The sequence below is a fragment of the Lutra lutra genome, chromosome 2 (assembly GCF_902655055.1).
Source record: "Lutra lutra chromosome 2, mLutLut1.2, whole genome shotgun sequence".
NCBI lineage: Eukaryota > Metazoa > Chordata > Mammalia > Carnivora > Mustelidae > Lutra > Lutra lutra.
The window spans coordinates 50,248,184-50,272,337 of NC_062279.1; positions in this window are offsets into that span (position 1 = coordinate 50,248,184).

Here is a 24,154-nt window from a genome sequence, read left to right on the forward strand (position 1 = left end):
TCAGTTGTGCCTAGGGTGTACTAGACTATATGTAACTGCTAAATCTAATTTTTTTATTTATAATATCTATATTTTTTCAACTCTATCCCTAAATATACCTTCAATTTTTTCCTTTATGTTTTTAAACATAGCCTGGCTATTTCATTCTTATCTGTTAAATTTAATATCTCATAAATGTATATCCTTTTCTGTTGTCGGTTGTTTCTACTAATTCCTTGTCATAGAGTGTAGGTTTTTCGTGTGTCTGAGTATCTTTGAATCTGGGTTCGATATTGCAGCTCAAAAATTATTTGCAGGGATAATCTGAGACATAAGTGAAGATACAGAGCTCCAGGGAGATTTTTCATTAGTTTCTATAAAGCTCCCAGAACACTACTGGTCCAGTGAAACTCACCAAATTTTAGCTTAATATCAGAAATTCATCCCAGAGCTATAAAATTATGTGGATTTTTTATCATTCACTTTTGCACTGAAGCGTTAGCCCTTAGCTGTGCAAGCTTATTGTGGAGAGGGTTTCCTGCTAGACTCCTCACCTGCACAAGTCCTAGGATATTATTTCAGTTCCATTTGTCCTCTGAGGACATTAAACTAAGAGTCTTATTTTTCTTTAATTTGTAATGCCTTTGGGGCAAAAAGTGGTATTTGTGTTTATTTTAGTGTTCCCTTAATTTTTCACTTTTAACTTTGTAAACTGTTACTCCTTTGTCATTACTTCCATGCTTTTAAGATTTTTTTTTCATTTTTTTTATTAATTTTTTATTTTTTCAGCATAAAAGTATTCATTATTTTGGCACCACACCCAGTGCTCCATGCAATCCGTGCCCTCTACAATACCCACCACCTGGTGCCCCCAACCTCCCACCCCCCACCCCTTCAAAATTCTCAGATCGTTTTTCAGAGTCCATAGTCTCTCATGGTTCACCTCCCCTTCCAATTTCCCTCAACTCCCTTCTCCTCTTCATCTCCCCTTGTCCTCCATGCTATTTGTTATGCTCCACAAATAAGTGAAACCATATGATAATTGACTCTCTCTGCTTGACTTATTTCACTCAGCATAATCTCTTCCAGTCCCATCCATGTTGCTACAAAACTTGGGTATTCATCCTTTCTTTTTTCTTTTTCTTTTTTCTTTTTTACAGCTTTATAAACATATATTTTTATCCCCAGGGGTACAGGTCTGCGAATCGCCAGGTTTACACACTTCACAGCACTCACCATAGCACATACCCTCCCCAATATCCATAACCCCACCCCCCTTTCCCAAACCCCTCCCCCCATCAACCCTCAGTTTGTTTTGTGAGATTAAGAGTCACTTATGGTTTGTCTCCCTCCCAATCCCATCTTGTTTCATTTACTCTTCTCCTACCCCCTCAATCCCCCATGTTGCATCTCCTCTCCCTCATATCAGGGAGATCATATGATAGTTGTCTTTCTCCGATTGACTTATTTCGTTAAGCATGATACCCTCTAGTTCCATCCACGTCGTCGCAAATGGCAAGATTTCATTTCTTTTGATGGCTGCATAGTATTCCATTGTGTATATATACCACTTCTTCTTTATCCATTCGTCTGTAGATGGACATCTAGGTTCTTTCCATAGTTTGGCTATTGTGGATATTGCTGCTATAAACATTCGGGTGCACGTGCCCCTTCGGATCACTACGTTTGTATCTTTAGGGTAAATACCCAGCAGTGCAATTGCTGGGTCATAGGGTAGTTCTATTTTCAACATTTTGAGGAACCTCCATGCTGTTTTCCAGAGTGCTTGCACCAGCTTGCATTCCCACCAACAGTGTAGGAGGGTTCCCCTTTCTCCGCATCCTCGCCAGCATCTGTCATTTCCTGACTTGTTCATTTTAGCCATTCTGACTGGTGTGAGGTGATATCTCATGGTGGTTTTGATTTGTATTTCCCTGATGCCGAGTGATATGGAGCACTTTTTCATGTGTCTGTTGGCCATCTGGATGTCTTCTTTGCAGAAATGTCTGTTCATGTCCTCTGCCCATTTCTTGATTGGATTATTTGTTCTTTGGGTGTTGAGTTTGCTAAGTTCTTTATAGATTTTGGACACTAGCCCTTTATCTGATATGTCATTTGCAAATATCTTCTCCCATTCTGTCAGTTGTCTTTTGGTTTTGTTAACTGTTTCCTTTGCTGTGCAAAAGATTTTGATCTTGATAAAATCCCAAAAGTTCATTTTTGCCCTTGCTTCCCTTGCCTTTGGTGATGTTCCTAGGAAGATGTTGTTGCGGCTGAGGTCGAAGAGGTTGCTGCCTGTGTTCTCCTCTAGGATTTTGATGGATTCCTTTCTCACATTGAGATCCTTCATCCATTTTGAGTCTATTTTCGTGTGTGGTGTAAGGAAATGATCCAATTTCATTTTTCTGCATGTGGCTGTCCAATTTTCCCAACACCATTTATTGAAGAGGCTGTCTTTTTTCCATTGGACATTCTTTCCTGCTTTGTCGAAGATGAGTTGACCATAGAGTTGAGGGTCCATTTCTGGGCTCTCTATTCTGTTCCATTGATCTATGTGTCTGTTTTTGTGCCAGTACCATGCTGTCTTAATGATGGCAGCTTTGTAATAGAGCTTGAAGTCCGGAATTGTGATGCCACCAACTTTGGCTTTCTTTTTCAATATTCCTTTGGCTATTCGAGGTCTTTTCTGGTTCCATATGAATTTTAGGATTATTTGTTCCATTTCTTTGAAAAAAAATGGATGGTACTTTGATAGGAATTGCATTAAATGTGTAGATTGCTTTAGGTAGCATAGACATTTTCACAATATTTATTCTTCCAATCCAGGAGCATGGAACATTTTTCCATTTCTTTGTGTCTTCCTCAATTTCTTTCATGAGTACTTTATAGTTTTCTGTGTATAGATTCTTAGTCTCTTTGGTTAGGTTTATTCCTAGGTATCTTATAGTTTTGGGTGCAATTGTAAATGGGATGGACTCCTTAATTTCTCTTTCTTCTGTCTTGTTGTTGGTGTAGAGAAATGCAACTGATTTCTGTGCATTGATTTTATATCCTGACACTTGACTGAATTCCTGTACAAGTTCTAGCAGTTTTGGAGTGGAGTCTTTTGGGTTTTCCACATATAGTATCATATCATCTGCAAAGAGTGATAGTTTGACTTCTTCTTTGCTGATTTGGATGCCTTTAATTTCCTTTTGTTGTCTGATTGCTGAGGCTAGGACTTCTAGTACTATGTTGAATAGCAGTGGTGATAACGGACATCTCTGCCGTGTTCCTGACCTTAGCAGAAAAGCTTTCAGTTTTTCTCCATTGAGAATGATATTTGCAGTGGGTTTTTCATAGATGGCTTTGATAATATTGAGGTATGTGCCCTCTATCCCTACACTTTGAAGAGTTTTGATCAGGAAGGGATGCTGAACTTTGTCAAATGCTTTTTCAGCATCTATGGAGAGTATCATATGGTTCTTGTTCTTTCTTTTATTAATGCGTTGTATCACATTGATTGATTTGTGGATGTTGAACCAACCTTGCAGCCCTGGAATAAATCTCACTTGGTCGTGGTGAATAATCCTTTTAATGTACTGTTGAATCCTATTGGCTAGTATTTTGGCGAGAATTTTTGCATCTGTGTTCATCAAGGATATTGGTCTGTAGTTCTCCTTTTTGATGGGATCCTTGTCTGGTTTTGGGATCAAGGTGATGCTGGCCTCATAAAATGAGTTTGGAAGTTTTCCTTCTATTGCTATTTTTTGGAACAGTTTCAGGAGAATAGGAATTAGTTCTTCTTTAAATGTTTGGTAGAATTCCCCCGGGAAGCCGTCTGGTCCTGGGCTTTTGTTTGTTTGGAGATTTTTGATGACTGTTTCAATCTCCTTACTGGTTATGGGTCTGTTCAGGCTTTCTATTTCTTCCTGGTTCAGTTGTGGTAGTTTATATGTCTCTAAGAATGCATCCATTTCTTCCAGATTGTCAAATTTGTTGGCGTAGAGTTGCTCATAGTATGTTCTTATAATTGTCTGTATTTCTTTGGTGTTCGTTGTGATCTCTCCTCTTTCATTCATGATTTTATTTATTTGGGTCCTCTCTCTTTTCTTTTTGATAAGTCTGGCCAGGGGTTTATCAATCTTATTAATTCTTTCAAAGAACCAGCTCCTAGTTTCGTTGATTTGTTCTATTGTTTTTTGGTTTCTATTTCATTGATTTCTGCTCTGATCTTTATGATTTCTCTTCTCCTGCTGGGTTTAGGGTTTCTTTCTTGTTCTTTCTCCAGCTCCTTTAGGTGTAGGGTTAGGTTGTGTACCTGAGACCTTTCTTGTTTCTTGAGAAAGGCTTGTACCGCTATAGATTTTCCTCTCAGCACTGCCTTTGTTGTGTCCCACAGATTCTGAACCGTTGTGTTTTCATTATCATTTGTTTCGATAAATTTTTTCAATTCTTCTTTAATTTCCTGGTTGACCCATTCATTCTTTAGAAGGATGCTGTTTAGTCTCCATGTATTTGGGTTCTTTCCAAATTTCCTCTTGTTATTGAGTTCTAGCTTTAGAGCATTGTGGTCTGAAAATATGCAGGGAATGATCCCAATCTTTTGATACCGTTTGAGACTTGATTTAGGACCAAGAATGTGATCTATTCTGGAGAATGTTCCATGTGCACTAGAGAAAAATGTGTATTCTGTTGCTTTGGGATTAAATATTCTGAATATATCTGTGATGTCCATCTGGTCCAGTTAGTCATTTAAGGCCTTGATTTCCTTGTTGATCTTTTGCTTGGATGATCTGTCCATTTCAGTGAGGGGAGTGTTAAAATCCCCTACTATTATTGTTTTCTTGTCGATGTGTTTCTTTGATTTTGTTATTAATTGGTTTATATAGTTGGCTGCTGCCACGTTAGGGGCATAGATATTTAAAATTGTTAGATCTTCTTGTTGGACAGTTCCTTTGAGAATGATATAGTGTCCTTCCTCATCTCATTATAGTCTTTGTCTTAAAATCTAATTGATCTGATATAAGGATTGCCACTCCTGCTTTCTTCTGATGTCCATTAGCATGGTAAATTCTTTTCCACCCCCTCACTTTAAACCTGGAGGTGTCTTCGGGTTTAAGATGAGTTTCTTTTAGGCAACATATAGATGGGTTTTGTTTTTTTATCCATTCTGATACCCTGTGTCTTTTGATTGGGGCATTTAGCCCATTAACATTGAGGGTAAGTATTGAGAGATATGAATTTAGTGCCATTGTATTGCCTGTAAGGTGACTGTTATTGTATATTGTCTCTGTTCCTTTCTGATCTACTACTTTAGGGTCTCTCTTTGCTTAGAGGACACCTTTCAATATTTCCTGTAGAGCTGGTTTGGTATTTGCAAATTCTTTCAGTTTTTGTTTGTTCTGGAAGCTTTTAATCTCTCCTTCTATTTTCAATGATAGCCTAGCTGGATATAGTATTCTTGGCTGCATGTTTTTCTCATTTAGTGCTCTGACTATATCATGCCAGTCCTTTCTGGCCTGCCAGGTCTCTGTGGATAAGTCTGCTGCCAGTCTGAGATTTCTACCATTGTATGTTACAGACTTCTTGTCCAGGCTGCTTTCAGGATCTTTTCTTTGTCACTAAGACTTGTAAATTTTACTATTAGGTGACGGGATGTGGAACTATTCTTATTGATTTTGAGGGGGGTTCTCTGAACCTCCTGGATTTTGATGCTTGTTCCCTTTGCCATATTGGGGAAATTCTCTCCAATAATTCTCTCCAACATACCTTCTGCTCCCCTCTCTGTTTCCTCTTCTTCTGGAATCCCAATTATTCTAATGTTGTTTCGTCTTATGGTGTCACTTATCTCTCGAATTCTCCCCTCATGGTCCAGTAGCTGTTTGTCCCTCTTTTGCTCAGCTTCTTTATTCTCTGTCATTTGGTCTTCTATATCGCTAATTCTTTCTTCTGCCTCATTTATCCTAGCGGTGAGAGCCTCCTTTTTTGATTGCACCTCATTAATAGCTTTTTTTATTTCAACTTGGTTCGATTTTAGTTCTTTTATTTATCCAGAAAGGGCTTTTATATCTCCCGAGAGGCTTGCTTTAATATCTTCCATGCCTTTTTCAAGCCCGGCTAGAACCTTGAGAATCGTCATTCTGAACTCTATATCTGACATATTACCAATGTCTGTATTGATTAGGTCCCTAGCCTTTGGTACTGCCTCTTGTTCTCTTTTTTGTTGTGAATTTTTCCGCCTTGTCATTTTGTCCAGATAAGAGTATATGAAGGAGCAAGTAAAATACTAAAAGGGTGGCAACAACCCCAGGAAAATATGCTTTAGCCAAATCAGAAGAGATCCCAAATCGTGAGGGGGGAGAAAGGGTATTAAAAAGGGGTTCAGAAAGAAAAAAGAAAGAAAAATAAAAAGAAACCTTTAAAAAAAGAAAGCCGATAAAGAAAAAATATAAAAAGAGGAAATATATATATATATTAGATAAACTATTTAAAAAAAAACATTAAAAAAGAAAACAGTAAAAGTTAAAAAAATTTAGCAGAAGAAGAGAAAAAGAAAAAAAAATTGAAAAAGAAAAAAAAATTAAATTAACTGCAAGGCTAAAAAATCATGGGGAGAAAGCCATGAGTTCCGTGCTTTGCTTTCTTCTCCTCTGGAATTCCGCCGCTCTCCTTGGTATTGAAACAGCACTCCTCGGTAGGTGAACATGGTCCTGGCTGAGTTTCCCGTTGATCTTCTGGGGGAGGGGCCTGTTGTAGTGATTCTCAAGCGTCTTTGCCCCAGGCGGAGTTGCACCGCCCTTACCCAGGCCATGCTGAGTAGCTAAGTAATCCGCTCGGGTTTCCTTTCAGGAGCTTTTGTTCCCTGAGTGCTTTCCGTAGAGTTCCGTTGGACGGAAATGAAGATGGCGGCCTCCCGGTCTCCGGCCCGGAGGAGCCGAGAGCCCGGGGCCCCACTCCTCAGTGCGCCCTCAGGGAACAGCACCCAATGACTCCCGTCACCCTGGCCTCCGGCCGCGCTCCGAGCTGACCGAGCCTGCGACCGGTTCAAGGCAACCCCGAGCTGAGAGTCACTCCTCGGCTCTGTCTCTGTAGCCGGCTTCCCCGTTCTAATACCGGTAAGCTCTGCGACACTCAGACACCCCCGATCCTTCTGCGACCCTGTGGGACCTGAGGCCGCGCTGACCCCGCCTGGGCTTCCAGTTAAGCCCCTGGAGCGATGTCCCTCAGCGGAACAGACTTTTAAAAGTCCTGATTTTGCTCCATTGCTCTGCCGCTTGCCGGGAGCCGGCCCCTCCCCCCACGGTCTATCTTCCTGTCGCTTTGGATTCACTTCTCCGCCAGTCCTACCTTTCAGATAGTGGTTGATTTTCTGTTTCTAGAATTGCCGTTCTTCTTCTCTTCAATCTCCCGTTGGATTTGTAGGTGTTTGCAATCTTTAGATAAGCTATTTAGCTGATCTCCCGCTACCCGAAGTAGTCTCAGCCTGCTACTTCTTCGCCATCTTGACTCCTCCCTTGAAGCCCATGCTTTTAAGATTTGAGAATTAATTTATCAAGGATTTTGTTTAATGATCTTTCAGTAATTTTTAGTTGAGAAAATGACTTGAATTGCTGAATCTGCCATTCTGTAAACTAAAAATTTCTAAATTCATATGTTCATAAGGAGACATACTGAATTAAAGAAAAGATTATAAGTCTGATAGATCTGAAACAGGAATGGAACTAGTGTCAAGGGAGAGGAAAATGCACCCAATAAAGGGAGACTGAATGGGGTGCCTGGGTTGCTCAGTGGGTTAAAGCCTCTGCCTTCAGCTCAGGTCATGATCCCTGGTTCCTAGGATTGGCCCACAGGCTCTCTTCTCAGCGGGGCACCTGCTTCCCCCTCTCTCTTCTGCCTGCCTCTCTGCCTACTTGTGATCTCTGTCAAATAAATAGACATAACATCTTTTAAAAAATTAAAAAAAAAAGATACTAAAGACTCCAATGACAGGTGTAGATAACTTTATAATTTTAATAATTAATTTCATTTATGCTTTGGAAAAATTCTCCTTACATTTAAATTTTACAGAACTATTGCCTTGTTTTGAAAATATGAAGGTTAAATATTACTATACATTTACACTGTGAAGGTGACTAATTATACTTTAAGTAATTGCTTATCTTTGAGGACTATTCATAATCAATTGAGATAAGAAGTATTTTATTTGTCTGTCAACAAAAAGTATTTTTTATTTAAAAATCCATAGATTTAAATTTGGGCACATTTTCATATCTTGTGTTCTGCCTAGGCCTAAGAGCAAATATATAGTATTTTTGTTTATGAATGAAGAGCAGATGGGGTGCCTCCATGGCTCAGTCTGCTAAGCATCTGCCTTCAGCTCAGGTCATGATCCCAGCATCCTGGGATCAAGTCCTACATGAGGCTCCTTGTGGAGCAGGGAGCCTGCTTCTCCCTCTGCTTGCTGCTTCCCCTGGTATGCTTGCTCACTTCCTCTGACAAATAAATAAATAGAATCTTATAAAAAAAAATACTAAGAAAGTGTGATTGTTTTTCTGCTCTAAACAAATGGGATGGACATAAAAAGCTCTGACTTATTGAAGAGCCTTTTACAAAGGCACTTTGAGAGAGATTAATACCGTGGAGCAAACCTAAGAACAATAACCTCAACAAAGTAGCAGCATTGACCCCTGGGAAAGCCAAATGATGGGGCCCTATAAGTAGTAGCACAGGTCTGACATCAACAAAACTGAACAGAAATCAGGCAAGTACCCCAACTAAAACAGAACTAAGTGGCGTGAGGGTTTGTTGTCATTGTTTATTTCAGAAATATCTACTCTGGAAAAACATAACTACTATGGGTGAAAATTACATTTATTTTTTTTAAAGATTTTATTTACTTATTTGGCAGACAGATAGAGATCACAAGTAGGCAGAGAGACAGGCAGAGGGAGAAGGTGAAGCTCTCTGCTGAGCAGAGAGCCCTATGCAGGGCTCAATCCCAGGACCCTGAGACCATGACCTGAGCTGAAATCAGAGGCTTAACACGCTGAGCCACCCAGGTGCCCCTACATTTATTTTTTTTAAATATTTTAATCGTTTATTTGACAAAGAGAGAGATAATGAGAGAGCACAAGCAGGGGGAGTGGGAGAGGGAGTAGCAGGCTCCTTGCTGAGCAGGGGGCCTGAAGTGGGGCTAGATCCCAGGACCCTAGGATCATGACCTGAGCTGAAGGTAGATGCTTAACTGACTGAACCACCCAGATGCCCTTTATATTTGATTTAATACAACTATTTAATTCTAGCATTATCAGAGTAAATATACACTTGGTTAAGTATATAAAGAATACTGTGAAAACAATGATACCACAATTGCTGATGCCATGTTGCCCTGTGTCTGCACTGCAAGAAAGAAGAGTCACATGGGTGTTGGGAGAAATTTCTAGAAATAACTCAGTGGCAACTTTTTATAGAATCCTGAAATCTTTCCCTTCTTTGATCTTGTTTCATTAATATTAAAGAATAACCTACTTTGGTTTTACAGAAAAGTAGCTCAGGCTCAGGCCAGGGTGTTGGTCTTGGTGGAGGCTCAAAGGGGTAGTTCTAAAGAACTGAGGGGTCAATTTTAGACAGAATTCTCTGTAACAAGGACCCAGCCTGGACATGCCATGAATGCCTCCTTAGCACTGCTAGAAAGCAAATGTGGAATTCAGTATCACACAGTGGTAAAGAATGCCAAATCTTGGAGCACCTGGGTGGCTCAGTGGGTTAAGCCGCTGCCTTTGGCTCAGGTCATGATCTCAGGGTCCTGGGATCGAGCCCCGCATCGGGCTCTCTGCTCAGCAAGGAGCCTGCTTCCTCCTCTCTCTCTGCCTGTCTCTCTGCCTGCTTGTGATCTCTCTCTGTCAAATAAATGAATAAAAAATTCTTTAAAAAAAAAAAAAAAAAAGAATGCCAAATCTGGAGACAGACATCCAGGGTGAAAGTCCAGGGTTGGAGTCCTAGCTTTGCATTATCTATTTGATCACGGGAAGGTGTTTAACCTGTCTCCTCTTCTGCAACAGCATAATTAAAAGAATATCTACTTCATAGTTTCGCTGTTGTTATTGTTTATTGTTAAATTTAGAAAAGTGCCTGGCTTATATCAAGTGCTCAATAAATGTGAAGTATATACAAGGATACACAAGAGATATCTACAAGGACAAAATGATCGTCCTAAGACCACAATTTTAGGGAACCATGAACAATACAACTGCCTTAGCTTTTTCCTTACTTAAAGTTCATGTAGTGATATTTCTATTGAAATTATGAAGCTAGGTTATATCACTGATCCAAAACTTACTGTTGCTATTAGACATGGCTCTAGCATTTGCTTCTTAAGCTTATTGTGATGTTCCAAATATGTTTTATTTATGATTTTGCTATTCCATAATCTGTGAGTTACTGTAATTAAGATAATTTAAGTTACAGTTAGATTATAATGAAATAAACCAGAGCTTCTTGAAAACACACAAGCTTTCCTAATTTGAGTAGTAACAAGTAATCTTATTTGGGTGGATTATCTTTTTACTACTTCCAAAGTCATTCTCTAATAATAATAACAACAAGAACTCTTTCCTGAAATGGCTTAATTCTGAGATGTCTGAGATACTGATTGATTGTTCCTCATAAAAAATTGTGAATTTACTTTTCTTCTGTCTCTTTAAAATGGGTTTCCTAGGTTTCAGTTAAGAGATAAACCAACTCTAATGTGTCAAAATATGCTTAGAAGTGCTGACAGCTCATAGAGTGTGTTTATAGAAAGCTGTCAAACTGATTTAATTACATACATAGAATCTTTATCTGAAGAACCAGTTCTCAGAGTCTTAAGTTCTTTGAGCTGAATAGGACACTTCAATGAAGGCCTGAATTCTTTAGTCTTTCCTCTATCCATGCTACTACACTGTAAATTATTTCCAGTGTCTTTCTTCTGTAGGCAGGATGACATTCTCCTCCCTTCAAACTAGGCTCAGCCATGTGTCTCAGCCATGTGTCTTGTTTGCTTTGGTCAATGGTTTGTGATCAGATAGTACACAACCAGAGGCTTGGAACTGTTTTGTGGACTGGGACTTGCGCCCTTGGGACTCTGCTATCTCCACACAGCTTTATCTGTTTGGTGAGGATGAGAAGTAAGTGGAGCAGGGCTGAGTTGTTTCTTTACCCCTGCTGAAGGCAGTATAGGTCAGTAGACAATCAGCCCACCCCTACCCTTTTGAGTGGTAGTTGCCTATCCAACCCTTGGCTAGCCCTAGACATGGAAGTGTATTGTATGTCACTGAGATTTTTTTTTTTAAGATTTATTTATCTACTTTAGAGAGAGAGAAAGAAAGTGGGAGTGCAGAGAGGGGAGGGAGGAGAGGGAGAGAGAAACTCCAGCAGAATCCTTGCTGATCTCATGACCCTGAGATCATGATCCAAGCCAAAACCTAGAGTTCAGTGCTTTAACAACTGCCACCCAGAGGCCCACTGAGATTTTTTTTATGGTTAGTTTTATAGCTTTACTGTGATAACATCTAACTGATACGTTAGAGCCAAATACCCACCCAATTCCTTCAGCAGGTATGACAATCAAATAATTTTATAACATGAATTCTCTAAAATAATCCATGGAATTTGAATAGGCATATAAGATTTTGTGAAGAAAAGAGTACAAAACTCTGCAAAGATTTGTATTTTAAGAAAGGTTATTTCACTGGCATCTGTCTACAGCAGAGCGCAGTATTTAAGGCTCAAGCAGCAAAGTTTGGAAGTAGTAGATACCAACACAAAGTGGTTTTTAACCTATAAATCCTATTATAATGTAAGTGATGTTATTTTTTTATTTTTAAATTAGACAGATAATTACCCTTACATTCAAATGTCACACATAAATTGTGTAAAAAATAAAAGTATTATGATCAGAATTAATAAAGCACTGCAATATACAACTGCAATTTTAGTCCCGACACCTGAGTCATGATTTTCGTTTTCCATGTGTGTCTTCCCCTAGTGCTTTATCAAGGACAGACATTTTCCCATACTACATTAAACTTAAAACATAGCATTTTATTATTATTTATGCAGAGCACATCATGCATGTAGAGTAGGAGGCCACCTTTCAAGTGTGATTTAGAAACTTGACAATGCCAGAGAAGGCTCCTGAATACTGCTCCCACTGTCTTATTGTAAAGCTTGAAACTACATCTATTCAAGTCACTGTTTGGGGTGAGAGCACTGTTCTTTGAATTCCTCAACAATATTTCTGCAAAAAGAAATGTATGAACTTCTGGGCCTCTGTTTATGTATTAACAAGTATCTCTTCATTACCTGGTATGGTAAAGAGAATAATAGCCTCCCAAAGATGTCCACATCCTCATGACAAGAACCTGGGAATAGTCTGTTACATGACAAAGCAAATGGAATTAAGGTTGCTAATCAACTGCTGCAAGAAAGGAAGAACAACCTAGTTTACCGGGCTGAGCCCAATATAACCAAAAATGTCCTTAAACTTGGTAGAGAAAGGCAGAAGAATCAGTCAGAGGAATTCAATGTGAGAAGACTCAAGCAGTCATTACTGGCCATGAAGATGGAAGAGGGGCATGAATCAAGGAATCCAGGAGGGCTCTAGCAGGTGGCAAAGACAAGAATATAGATTCTCCCTGAGAACTTTCAGAAAGGAATGCAGCTCTGCCAATACAGTGATTTTAGCCTGGTGAGACTCATCTTGGAAATTCTGACCTCCAGAATTGTAAGACAATAAAGTTTTGTTGTTTTAAGCCACGAAGATTGTAGTAATTAGTTACAGCAGCTATAAAAATCTAATGCACTTGGGAAAAGGCAGAAAACCCTGAGGGAGTAGTTCAAATTTCAGGTAACAGTTGATGGAGATATGCAAGAGGGTCAGTAATGTTGACAGAAATCTGAGAAAAGGTCTGAACTGTTGCCTGCTATCACAGACAAACTCAGAAAGGCTTTCAGCATGGCTCCGGGTAATAGTTCTAGGAAGATGAACAATGAGAGAAGAAAAAGCTGTCCTGAACAATTAAGAAGCAAGACTAAATGAGTTAAAAATGTAAAATAATAAAATTATACTTATTCTACGGTATTATTGAAGATAAAACGTAGATACACTTATATAGACACAGAAACATATACCCATCAGGTTTTTAAAAATATTGGTTAAACTAGCTATGCATTTTAAAAATCCAAAAAGCCTATAATATATACTTCTGAATCCAAGAAGTCTACCAGTGTTTATAGAGCATATAATATTATTATGAAATATCTTGGCTACAAAAATAAAACAAAACAAAACACAAAAAACAACCCTGAAAAACCCTGCTTTCCTGTTTCTTAGGTTATAATATTAAGTTCAGGAAAAAAAAGTAAAATAAAGTTAAGTTCAGTTATATGGAAGGACTCTTAACTGGGAAAGCCTGGTTTTAAGTCCAAGTTTACCAACAGTGCTGGTTCATCCAAGGGACTCTAATTACTGAAACTATGGATTCCCAAATGTCTATACACAGAAATTGGTGGGCCTGGGAATTTGAATGCAGAATTATGTCTTTATTATTACTAATATCTCATTAAAATTTATTATTTTTCTATAATTAATCAAGACAAGTCACAGTAGTATTATGAGTGCTTGTCATTTTGTCACTAACAGAAACCATAGGTAATTTCATAGGACTTCACAATACTGCAGAAATCTCAAATATTACTTACCTTTACCATTAACTTAAAATGATCAGAACCATGGCTATACCTCACTATTTAATGCCTTAGTAAAGAACTGTATATGCTATAATATCACAGTTATGTTTTGACATGTATTTCAATAAACTTAGTTGCTTCATAATTTTACATATTAGTTTATGCACACACACACACACACACACACACACACGTTGTTATTATTAAAATCACTATTCTGAGGGTGGTCAGTTGGCCTCACCAGGCTGTCAGATGTATCCATGACAAAAACATAAAATGTTTAGAAGCCCAAACTCACCAAGTTGTCTCTCTAGCATGTTAGTTGATTATTATGAAGGTGTTATGTCATTTTTTCTTACTTGGTTCATCATATAAAAAACTGATAATCAAATACGTACCTGACAAAATAGATGTTATATAAAACTCTTCAGACTAATTTCTCCCATATTAATAAATACAATTTGTCATTGTCCATTGGGAATTGTAAACATAAGAAAGAAGACACACAGTAATAAGTTATGTCCATATCAGAGATAAAATAAATAACACATTCTCCATCAGAATGACAATATTATTGAAATTTGGGAGATGGCAATTTTCTTAGCTAGTTCTTCAATTAAATTTTAATCTCCTTTTACATTCCCCAAATATGGTAAAATAAGCAAAAGAATGCCTTGTTCTGTATGATATCATTGATTATCCTGAAAGCAAATGTTTAAACTGTGCCTAGTATGCAGAACAAAGGATGCTTGATAGTAGACCTAAAGCCATTTAACCACTGATCAATCTCACTTCAAAGAGGTTCCTCCTTAATTCCACTGTTCTGTTTTAAAGGCCATTCACTGGGGTGCCTGGGTGGCTCAGTCGTTAAGCCTCTGCCTTAGGCTCTGGTCATGATGCCAGGATCCTGGGATCAAGAGCCCCACATCACATCATGTGGGCTCTCTGCTCAGTGGGAAGCCTGTTCCCTCTCTCACTCCCCCTGCTTGTGTTTCCTCTCTCTTGCTGTGTCTCTCTCAGTCAAATAAATAAATAAAATCTTAAAAATAAATAAATAAATAAATAAATAAAGGCCATTCACTGAATAACCCTTAGACCTCTTACCAAGATTCTCCACTGAAATTCAGCTCTAGTTCCCCTCTGTCACAGGTAAATAAAGTAGGTACTTTAATTCATATAGACCCTGATCACTGTTTCCTCTTTAGCACATAACAGAAAATGATGGGCAATGCATTTTTGTTTTCTCTTGGCAAGCTGGGATTACTCTGAAATTAGTCAGAAATATTATTCTGATTATTTTTTGTTCCTCTCTTCTTTTTCTGATGCTTACCTTTAGAGATGAATGTGGAGAAAATGGAAAGTGTCCAATGAAAAAATTAAAGCAGGATGATTTATGAACAAAGATGAAAGAAGCTGAAGTCAATCCAGCACAGGGAAGACTAAGAGAAAAGTGAACAATTGTTTTCAAGCGTGCAGCCAACAGTTATGTGAAGACTGATTATTTAACAGCAACAGACATATATATCTAAAATGGTTCCCTATTTTAGCATAAAGATATACTATAAATAAAGGGAAATCTACCTTTCATTGCCCTCACCCCCCATTTTAGCATGTTTTTTAAACAGAAAACATGGGAATGTTGACACTTCAAGGCACTGAAGGAGATGGATTAATGGGGTATTCATGCAGTGGAAAGAACGGAGGATGTTGATGGTAGGATAGCTTTGGCTGCACCTCAAATGAACTTGGCATAGTGATGATATTTTCTCACATAACCAAAATACAGAGTGCCTCAACATTGTTGAATTCTGTAACACAGTGTTATCATCAAGGTCCCAATACCCTTTCATCTCTACATCCTATTCTCTGCAAGCAGCTTAACTGTAAAGGTTACCAGATGGCTGCTGTGTTTTCCAAGCATCACAGTCAGATGCCTCTTAGCACAATAGAAGAGGAACTAGTACTTTGGTTGTCTTCCGTTTCCAAGAAGGCCTTCAAGAATTCATAATTCATTGCTACATAAGGGTCAGAATTGCCTTCTGAGCCCACATGCAAGTCAATCCATGGCATGGAAAATGCAACTATACTTACTATGAGTCACCCTCTTTGCAAGTTTCACAATAGAGGATAAATTCATTAAAATTTTACTTTTTTACTAGAGAGGAGGAAGAGAGAGTAGGACATCGAAAAACATCCTGTTGTTTATAAACAGAAAATATGGGCAATTCAGTGACTGAAAAAAATACCTTTCTTCTGGCTAGAAACATCTAAAAAAAGTTAGAGGTATTCTTAATTAAATTCTTATTAGTAAACAGGCAACGCTGTATTGTTATACCTGTGTTAACTCATTTAATCCTCATTGTTACCTTATGAAAGAAGTACCATTGTCTTCCCTAATTTACCAAGGAGATACTTGAGAAGTTAAATAAATTGCTCAAAGTTGCACATAAATACCAGAACCAGGATTTGTACCCAAGTACTTTTGCTCCAGAGCCAAAACTATTTAAAACTCACTGTGTTATACATCAAATAGCATATATTTATTAATCTTATATTTTATGTTTGATTTCAAATTAAATAGTTGGGAAGGTAAAATCTTTTGGCTTTCAAAATTTGAAGCGAGGCTATTTTGGACTAATAATTTTGTTTCCAAAAGCCAAAAAAAGCTGTGAAAAATATAATAAATGTTTTCTAGAGGGCATTAGAGACATAGTGAAGAATTATTGATTTAGGATCCAGAAGAGATCCTAGAGAGGAAGTCTGGCTTTTATGAACTTTATTCCTTGTAGGATACATATTGATCCCGGAGTGAGTGGCTTCTAGGCTGAGAAGCCAAGTGGCCCAGAGCGCACGTGTGGTGCGGGTGGTTAAACATCCAACTCTTGGTTTCAGCTTGGGTTGTGAGATGGAGCGCTGTGTCAGGCTCCACACTCAGCATAGAGTCTATTTGGGATTCTCTCTTTCTCTGCCTCTGCCCCTGCCCCTCTCTCCATGTGTTCTCTCTCTCTTTCTCTCAAATAAATAAATAAATCTTAAAAAATAATAATAATAATAGAAGTCAAATGGCCCATTTGAAAGCCTTGCTGAACAAAAAAATGTTAGGGGTGGGTATCCAGAGCTCACGTGGGTATGTGTAGCTCTACTGACATCAGAAAGACTGCACCTTAGGAGTTAAGTTAAACAATAAATTTCACAAAAATTCACAGGGATTGCATTTTAGCTGCAAGTAATATTAACTCCCAAAGCTGGATAAAAGAGACCCTAAGGAGCAATGCCATAAGGACCTGTACCAGCAAAAGAAAAAGTCTGAGAGAAGACAGCATCATTCTACTTAAACATAAAATCAAATTATTTCTATAGTAATTTTGAAAATACAATGTTTAGCAAAATATACAAATAAACAGTCAAATAAGGAGTAAACCAATCTGAAATAGAAGGGACAGAAACTACAGATAATAGAAATGAACACACAGAGAAGCAGATGATTACTGGAAATAGGAACACAGCAGACAGCTTTAAGAGCAGACTAATACAAATTTATCAAGTTTTCTTGCCCGCATAACAAATTACCAATTTTGTGTCTTTTAAACAACACCCAGTCATCATTTCAGAGCTCTATAGATCAGAAGTCTGGATACAGAATGTCTCAAATGGGTCTTCTGCTTAGTTTTGAAAGACCAAAATCAGAGTGTGGCTAGGCTGAATTCTCACTTTTTGAAGTTCTGGGGATGAATTCCCTTCCACTCTTTTTAGGCCACTAGTCAAATTCCATTTCTTATGGTTGTAGAACTCTGGACCCTATCTCCTTGCTGGCTATAGAGGGGTGCTACCCTAAGATACTAGAGACTTCTGTCAGCCCATGTGGTTCCCTACCTTTCACAGCCAACAGCAGCAGGTCAAATCCTTTTTATACTTCTAATGCCTTGACTTCCTTCTTTAAGAACATCTCTCTTCTGCCTAATCTCTCCTGTCTTGGCCAGAGAAATTTTCTGCTTTTAAGGGCTTGTGTGATTAGATTGGGCCCACCAGATGACCCAAGATAATGTCCTTATGTTAAGGTCCACAACTTTATTTCCATCTGCAAAGTCCCTTTTGCCATGTAATATAATGTATTCACAGGTTCCAGGGACATTTGGGGACCCTTTGTCTTGCCCCAACAACTGAACAGGGAATTGTTTTCAGTAGAAAATATCTACATGAAATTATAGAAAAACAAAAGGATGGGAATGGGAATTAGGGCCACATGGCATAAGGCATAGAGTATCACAAACATTTAATTAGATTCCTATAGGAAGAGGAAAGAGAAACAGTATTTGAAGGCATGATGTCTGAGAATTTTCTAAACTGAGGGAAGGCATCAAGGCACTACTCTTAATCCCAAGCAAGGGGAAGAGAAGGAAAACCACTTGGAGGCACAGCACAGTATGAGTGAAGAGAAAATTCTAAAATAAGATGAAAGAATAAGAGATTTACATTCAGAAGGGCAATAATAATGAGTGCTTACATGAAAATGAAAGCCAATAAAACAACTGCCAACCTGGATTTTAAAATACAGCAAAGAACTTCAATACTAACAGTAAATAACTCTTTTTCAACAAACATAGATGAGTAAAGCCTGATATTGCATAAGATTTCTGATATGAGGTTTATTTCCTTTAATACTAGGCCAAATCCATTTTTTATTAAAAAAGAAGAAAGACTGAAGGAAATTAATAAAGATAAGTAAATAAGTAGGATAGAAAACAAATAAACATGAAATAAAGAATACCAACAGAGCCAAAAGTTGATTCTTGAAAGGATTAACTAAATTCAATAAATTCCTAATGAGACAGAACAAAAGAAACAAACAAAAAAAAGTGCATAAACAATAAACCTCAACAATAAAACTGGAGGGTCTGATAATTGCTACAGATACTTTAAATATAAAATATTTAAATATAAGATATTTAAATATAAAATATAAATAATAAAATATAAAGTAAGGATATTATAAACAATTTTAAGCCATTAAATTTGAAAAGTTAAAGGCAATTCTCAAAAAGGACTAATAAAAAAAAAAGGAAAACTGTAGATCTTATACTTGTTAAAAATATTAAATTCCACAATTTTTAGGCTTTCCTTAAAGACAATTTCAGGCTTCTGTGGCTTCACCAGCAAATACTGTCATCCATCTCAGAATGACATATTGTCTATTTGATATTTATATAAGAGAATATAAAAAGTAGAAATGCTTTTTTAAAAATTTTTTTAAAGAACTTTATTTATGTATCTGAGAGAAAGACAGAGAGAGATTGTGAAGGAGCAGGGATAAGGGCAGAAGGAGAAGCAGACTTCACACTGAGCAGAGAGCCCAAAGGGAGTTCAATCCCATAACCCCAGCATTAAGGACTTGAGCCTGAGGCAGATGCTTAACTGACTGAATAACCCATGCCCTAGAAACACTTTTTAACCCATTTTATAAAACATCTTTTAAATATATAAGGAGAAAATGACTCTCAGACAAATCTCTTAATAGCCATGGATTTTTAAATCCTAAAGAAAATAATCAATTTTGAAAAGATAAAAATTTTATTTAGGAAATTCAGTTACATATCTAAAATGGTAACAAACAGAAATAAAACAAAAATATGCTTTTTATAATTGAGAGGAATTAATGTGGAGAGATATACTATATGCCATATTCATCATTGATTGAAATATTTAATATTTAAAGGTGTCTATTTTCCCTGAACTGATCTCTGGAAGAATACCAATTCCAATCACAACACTAAATGTTTTTTTGTTTGTTTTGGGCAGCAGTCAATAATGCTGGTTTTCATAAAATTATAGAAATAGGAAAGACAAAGAGTAGCCAAAGCATTCAGGAGGAAAAATAAGAGGGAGAATTGGCTATAAGTGATATTGAGATTTATTTTAAAATTAGAGCAATTGAGGCAGCATGTATTGGCTCAAGGATTAAAAAGGAGTGTTGGAATAAAATAGAGCCCAGGAATAGACAAATGGATATATAAATATAAGGCAGCATTACACAGCAGTGAGGCAAGAGAAATCTTTAAATGTTGTATTGACAATGAAAGATCCTCCTTGCCTTCTACCCCCCAAAGAGAGAAAGAAAGAAAGAAAGAAAGAAAGAGGAAAAGAAATGTGATCCCTATCTCAACAATCACAAAATTCAATTAGAGGTGAATAGAGATTGAATATGAAAGCAATACAAAGATTTAAAATATAATGTAGGAGAATATCTTTACTATGCAAGGCTAAAGAATATTTTTAAGCCAGACACACCATTATCAACCATAAATGACTATGTGTTTAATTATACTGTATTAAAAATAAGAATTTTTCTATTCATCAAAAGATACCATTAAAGAAATGAAAAGGTAAGCCAAAAGTAAAAATTAATATTTCCAACACATGTAATCAACAAATATCATCTAAAGAAATAAATTATGAAGGACTCCATCAAAACAATGTACGCAAAAAAAAAAAAAAAATTGGATAAGAAACTTGGATGGACTCTTCACAAAGGCGGATTTCCAAATGGAAAAATGGAAATGTGCTTGACCTAATTAGTCAAAAAGAGATGTTCAGTCTTAGTAATAATAAAGGAAATGAAAAATAAATTCAAAAAGCAATACCACTACACAAGAACCACAATTGCTCTAAGAGAGGAAAGACAATATAACTGAGACCAACCTACAATTTTACTGGGTATAAAATGTAGACTGATTACTTTGGTAAACAGTTTGATGATGTATATTTCCCGTATTTGGTGATACTCTGATCTTATGACCAAGAGAATCCACTTCTATTTGTGTATCCATAAGAGATATTTGCACATTACCCAGAACAATATGAGTGATTCTCTAAAATGTAATACTGTGTTAAAACCAGCCAAAAAAACACCCATATTCTATAATTCTATTCATTTCAGTCACATTTTTAAGGAAAAAAAAAGATTGTAAAAATCAGCAAGAAAGTGGTTAGAATGAAAATCAAAATGAAAGCTTTCTTTCGGGGCAAAGAAAGAAGTGAGTAATGATCATGAGGGAAATAGGGAGATACTACTACATACCAGTAACTTTGTATTTTTTTTTTTTTACATGCTTGATGATTACACTAGTTTTATAGTTGAAATAAGTTTTTTTTAATTTAATTTATTTATTTGACAGACAGAAATCACAAGTAGGCAGAGAGGCAGGCAAAGAGAGAGGAGGAAGCAGGCTCCCTGCCAGGCAGGGAGCCCGATGTGGGGCTCCATCCCAGGACCCTGGGATCACAACCTGAGCCAAAGGCAGAGGCTTTAACCCACTGAGCCACCCAGGGTCCCCTGAAATAAGCTTTTGATTGTACACAGAGTTCTATTGGTTATACATTTCTATATAATATAAAGGAACAAGAAAATAGTTGAGGAGCCAGCCATGTCCTATATTAATGAAATTGAATTTAAATTATGGAGGTTTAGTTTCTAATGTCATATATCAGCAGAATCTTGAAATTCATAAAATAAACCTCTTTTTTTTTAAAGATTTTATTTATTTATTTGTCAGAGAGAGAGAGGGAGAGCACAAGCAGGCAGAGCAGCAGGCAGAGGCAGAGAGAGAAGCAGGCTCCCCACTGAGCAAGGAGCCCGATGGGACTCGATCCCAGGACCCTGGGATCATGACCTGAGCCTAAGGCAGCGGCTTAACCAACTGAGCCACCCAGGCGCCCAAATAAACCTCTTTTAACATTCAGAAAAATTACATGTCTTCCAGTGAGTATTGGTTCTCCATCTTTGAAGCAATTATATATATATATGTATGTAGGTATGTGTGTGTGTGTATATATATATATATACACATACACACACATATATACATTCCATTTTGATCTGATTCAGTTCAAGATTATTTAAATAATGTTGATTGAAACTTTGCATAGACTAGATTACAGGATTTTTTTTTTTTTTTAAATAACAGGATGTCAAAAGCTCTGCTCTCCTAGTAAACATTTTATTTTTTTTTCCTTTTCTTTTTTAAATCCCTTTCTTCAGTGACCACACTGCTAAATTACTACTAAATACCAGTATTTTCATTCTGGTTGGAACAGGTCCTTATAGCTGTGACTTACCTATTTTACACCATCACTGTGCAAGTTTAATAGATCTTGTCAGTAGAGTGTTTTATCCCTCATCTTGAAAACTTTTGGCTCTGTGAATGAGTAGGTGTCAACATGAATTTGTCTCTATTATCTTGAGAGGGTTTCTCCCCCTACTGTGTTTCTTGTGTTTATAACACTTATAAGGTAGAATGACAGGTAGAATGACAACAACTTTGCATGAAAAAATAGCTTATTTGGCACTCAAGTTGTATTAGTGTAAAGCAAATGCACAGTGGAAAGACTAGACCCAAGGGACTTAGGAAAGAGTCATAGTTTTAACATGAAGAAATGCCTGAATGCTACACATAGCCTGCTAAGGGAACTACAGAAGAGGCCAATGGTACCACCATTTGGAGATTTGGAGACACACTCTTACTCATGGGACTATAATTAGTCAATTCTAGTGGAGAGACTGGCAGAAGGATGCATGCCTACATCTAGAAGATTTCATGAGTTCTGAGTTGGTATGCTCCACTATGAGTATGACCATATAGAAACAGTGGTTTGGAGGTTGTTAACACTTAGATAGATAGAGTTAGATAGTTATTAGATAATAAAAAGTCTGAGAACACATACTTAACTAGAACTTGACATTAGTGAAATTCACCCACCATTTCATCAGAATAATAAAAAGAGCAAAAGAGAATATTATTGACTTGAGTATTTTCCTAAGTATTACTGTTAGTTTAACTTATAAGGCAGAAATTTTCTTACAGTTCTGGAGGTTGGAAGTTGAAGATCAAGGTACCAGCAGGTTTCTGGTGAGGTCTCTCTCCTTGGTTTACAGATGGCCGTTTTTTGCTGTGTCTTCCCATAGCCTCTTATCTGTGCATGTGTGAAGAGAAAGGGATCTTTAGTACCTCTTCCTCTTAAAAGAACACTAGTCCCATGGACTAGAGTCCCACACTTACAACCTCATTTAACCATGAATGCCTTCTTAAATGTCCTGTCTCCAAATACCATGACATTGGGTATTAGGACTTAGAGACACAATTCTCAGCATAACACTTAAAAATAACAATAATTAGAATTCTTTATGTCCAGAAATCTGATGTGCACTTTAATTATGGTAAATATATTAATACATTTCAATTTTTATTAATATAAAAAGTGTTCAAGAGCTTTATATGTATTGACTAAAACAAGCTCAGTGAAAATACTTCCCAAGCAGTTACTTGTATAAATTTAAAAGGACAACTTGACATCAACTGGCAATTAACAGAATGTTGTCATAGGGTTTTGTACCACAAACTGTGTTCAGAGAAAAATTAGAAGCAATACATGGGTTTTTCTTTCCTAGACTAAATGGCAGTTTTATGATGTGACTCAGCTGCAGTCAATAAGCTGTGGTTCACCACAGTATCACGGATTTTCTTGTCTCTTTTTTCCTTGGTTTTATAATCTATGTGTATGACAACTATTGATCATATTCTTGGTGAGGTCAAACTTGGCATTTTACCAAAGGCCAAGAAGTTTAAAAAATATTGTGCTTTAATGTAGAATTTTGAAGCTAATGTTAAATATGAACAAGTGAGAACACTGTTCAAATGCTCTTTGTAAGGCAGTTCTACTGGAAATACAATTAAAATTAACAAAGTACTTGATAAATTAAGATTGCAATTAGAAATATATAAAATAGTGTAGTACAGATACATGAAATATATCTGAAAAAAAATAGTGTAGTACAGATACATGAAATATTACCTTATTTTATTTTATGCTTGATAACCTAATCTTCACTATCAAATGTTCATTATTTCACCAATAGTTATTGAGGGCTTATTATGTGCCAGATACTAAAGCTAATAAAAAAGTGGAGAAAATAATCTGTTTTAAGGAACTTATTTTATCTCTTGAAAATTAACTGATGATATTATGATTGGAAACATGGAAAGATAAAATTAAAGAAGTTGTTCCATACACTGAATGATCTAATACAAATGAATTTTGTCAAGGAAACAAATGAAGGTGAATGACTAACAATAATTTAGGCACTGTCTAATCAAGAACATCTGTACTAAATATGAATATCATTTTGTGTTCATGTGCTTACTATATATGATATGTATATATCATGCATACTGTATATATATCAAAATTATCTATAGACTCAATTTAAAATTGAATGAGTCCATACTGATAGTCCACTTCAACTTTTATGAAGTACAAACTGTTTATCATCTGTAGGAATAAGTCAGCAACAATTTCTTGAAACTATCCCATGACTCATAACTAATAATCCCCTAGGAAAAAGTACTTTAAAGTTGTTTTAAAAACATTATGAACAGATTTTTCAGGTTACTAAATTAATGCCTGTACTAAG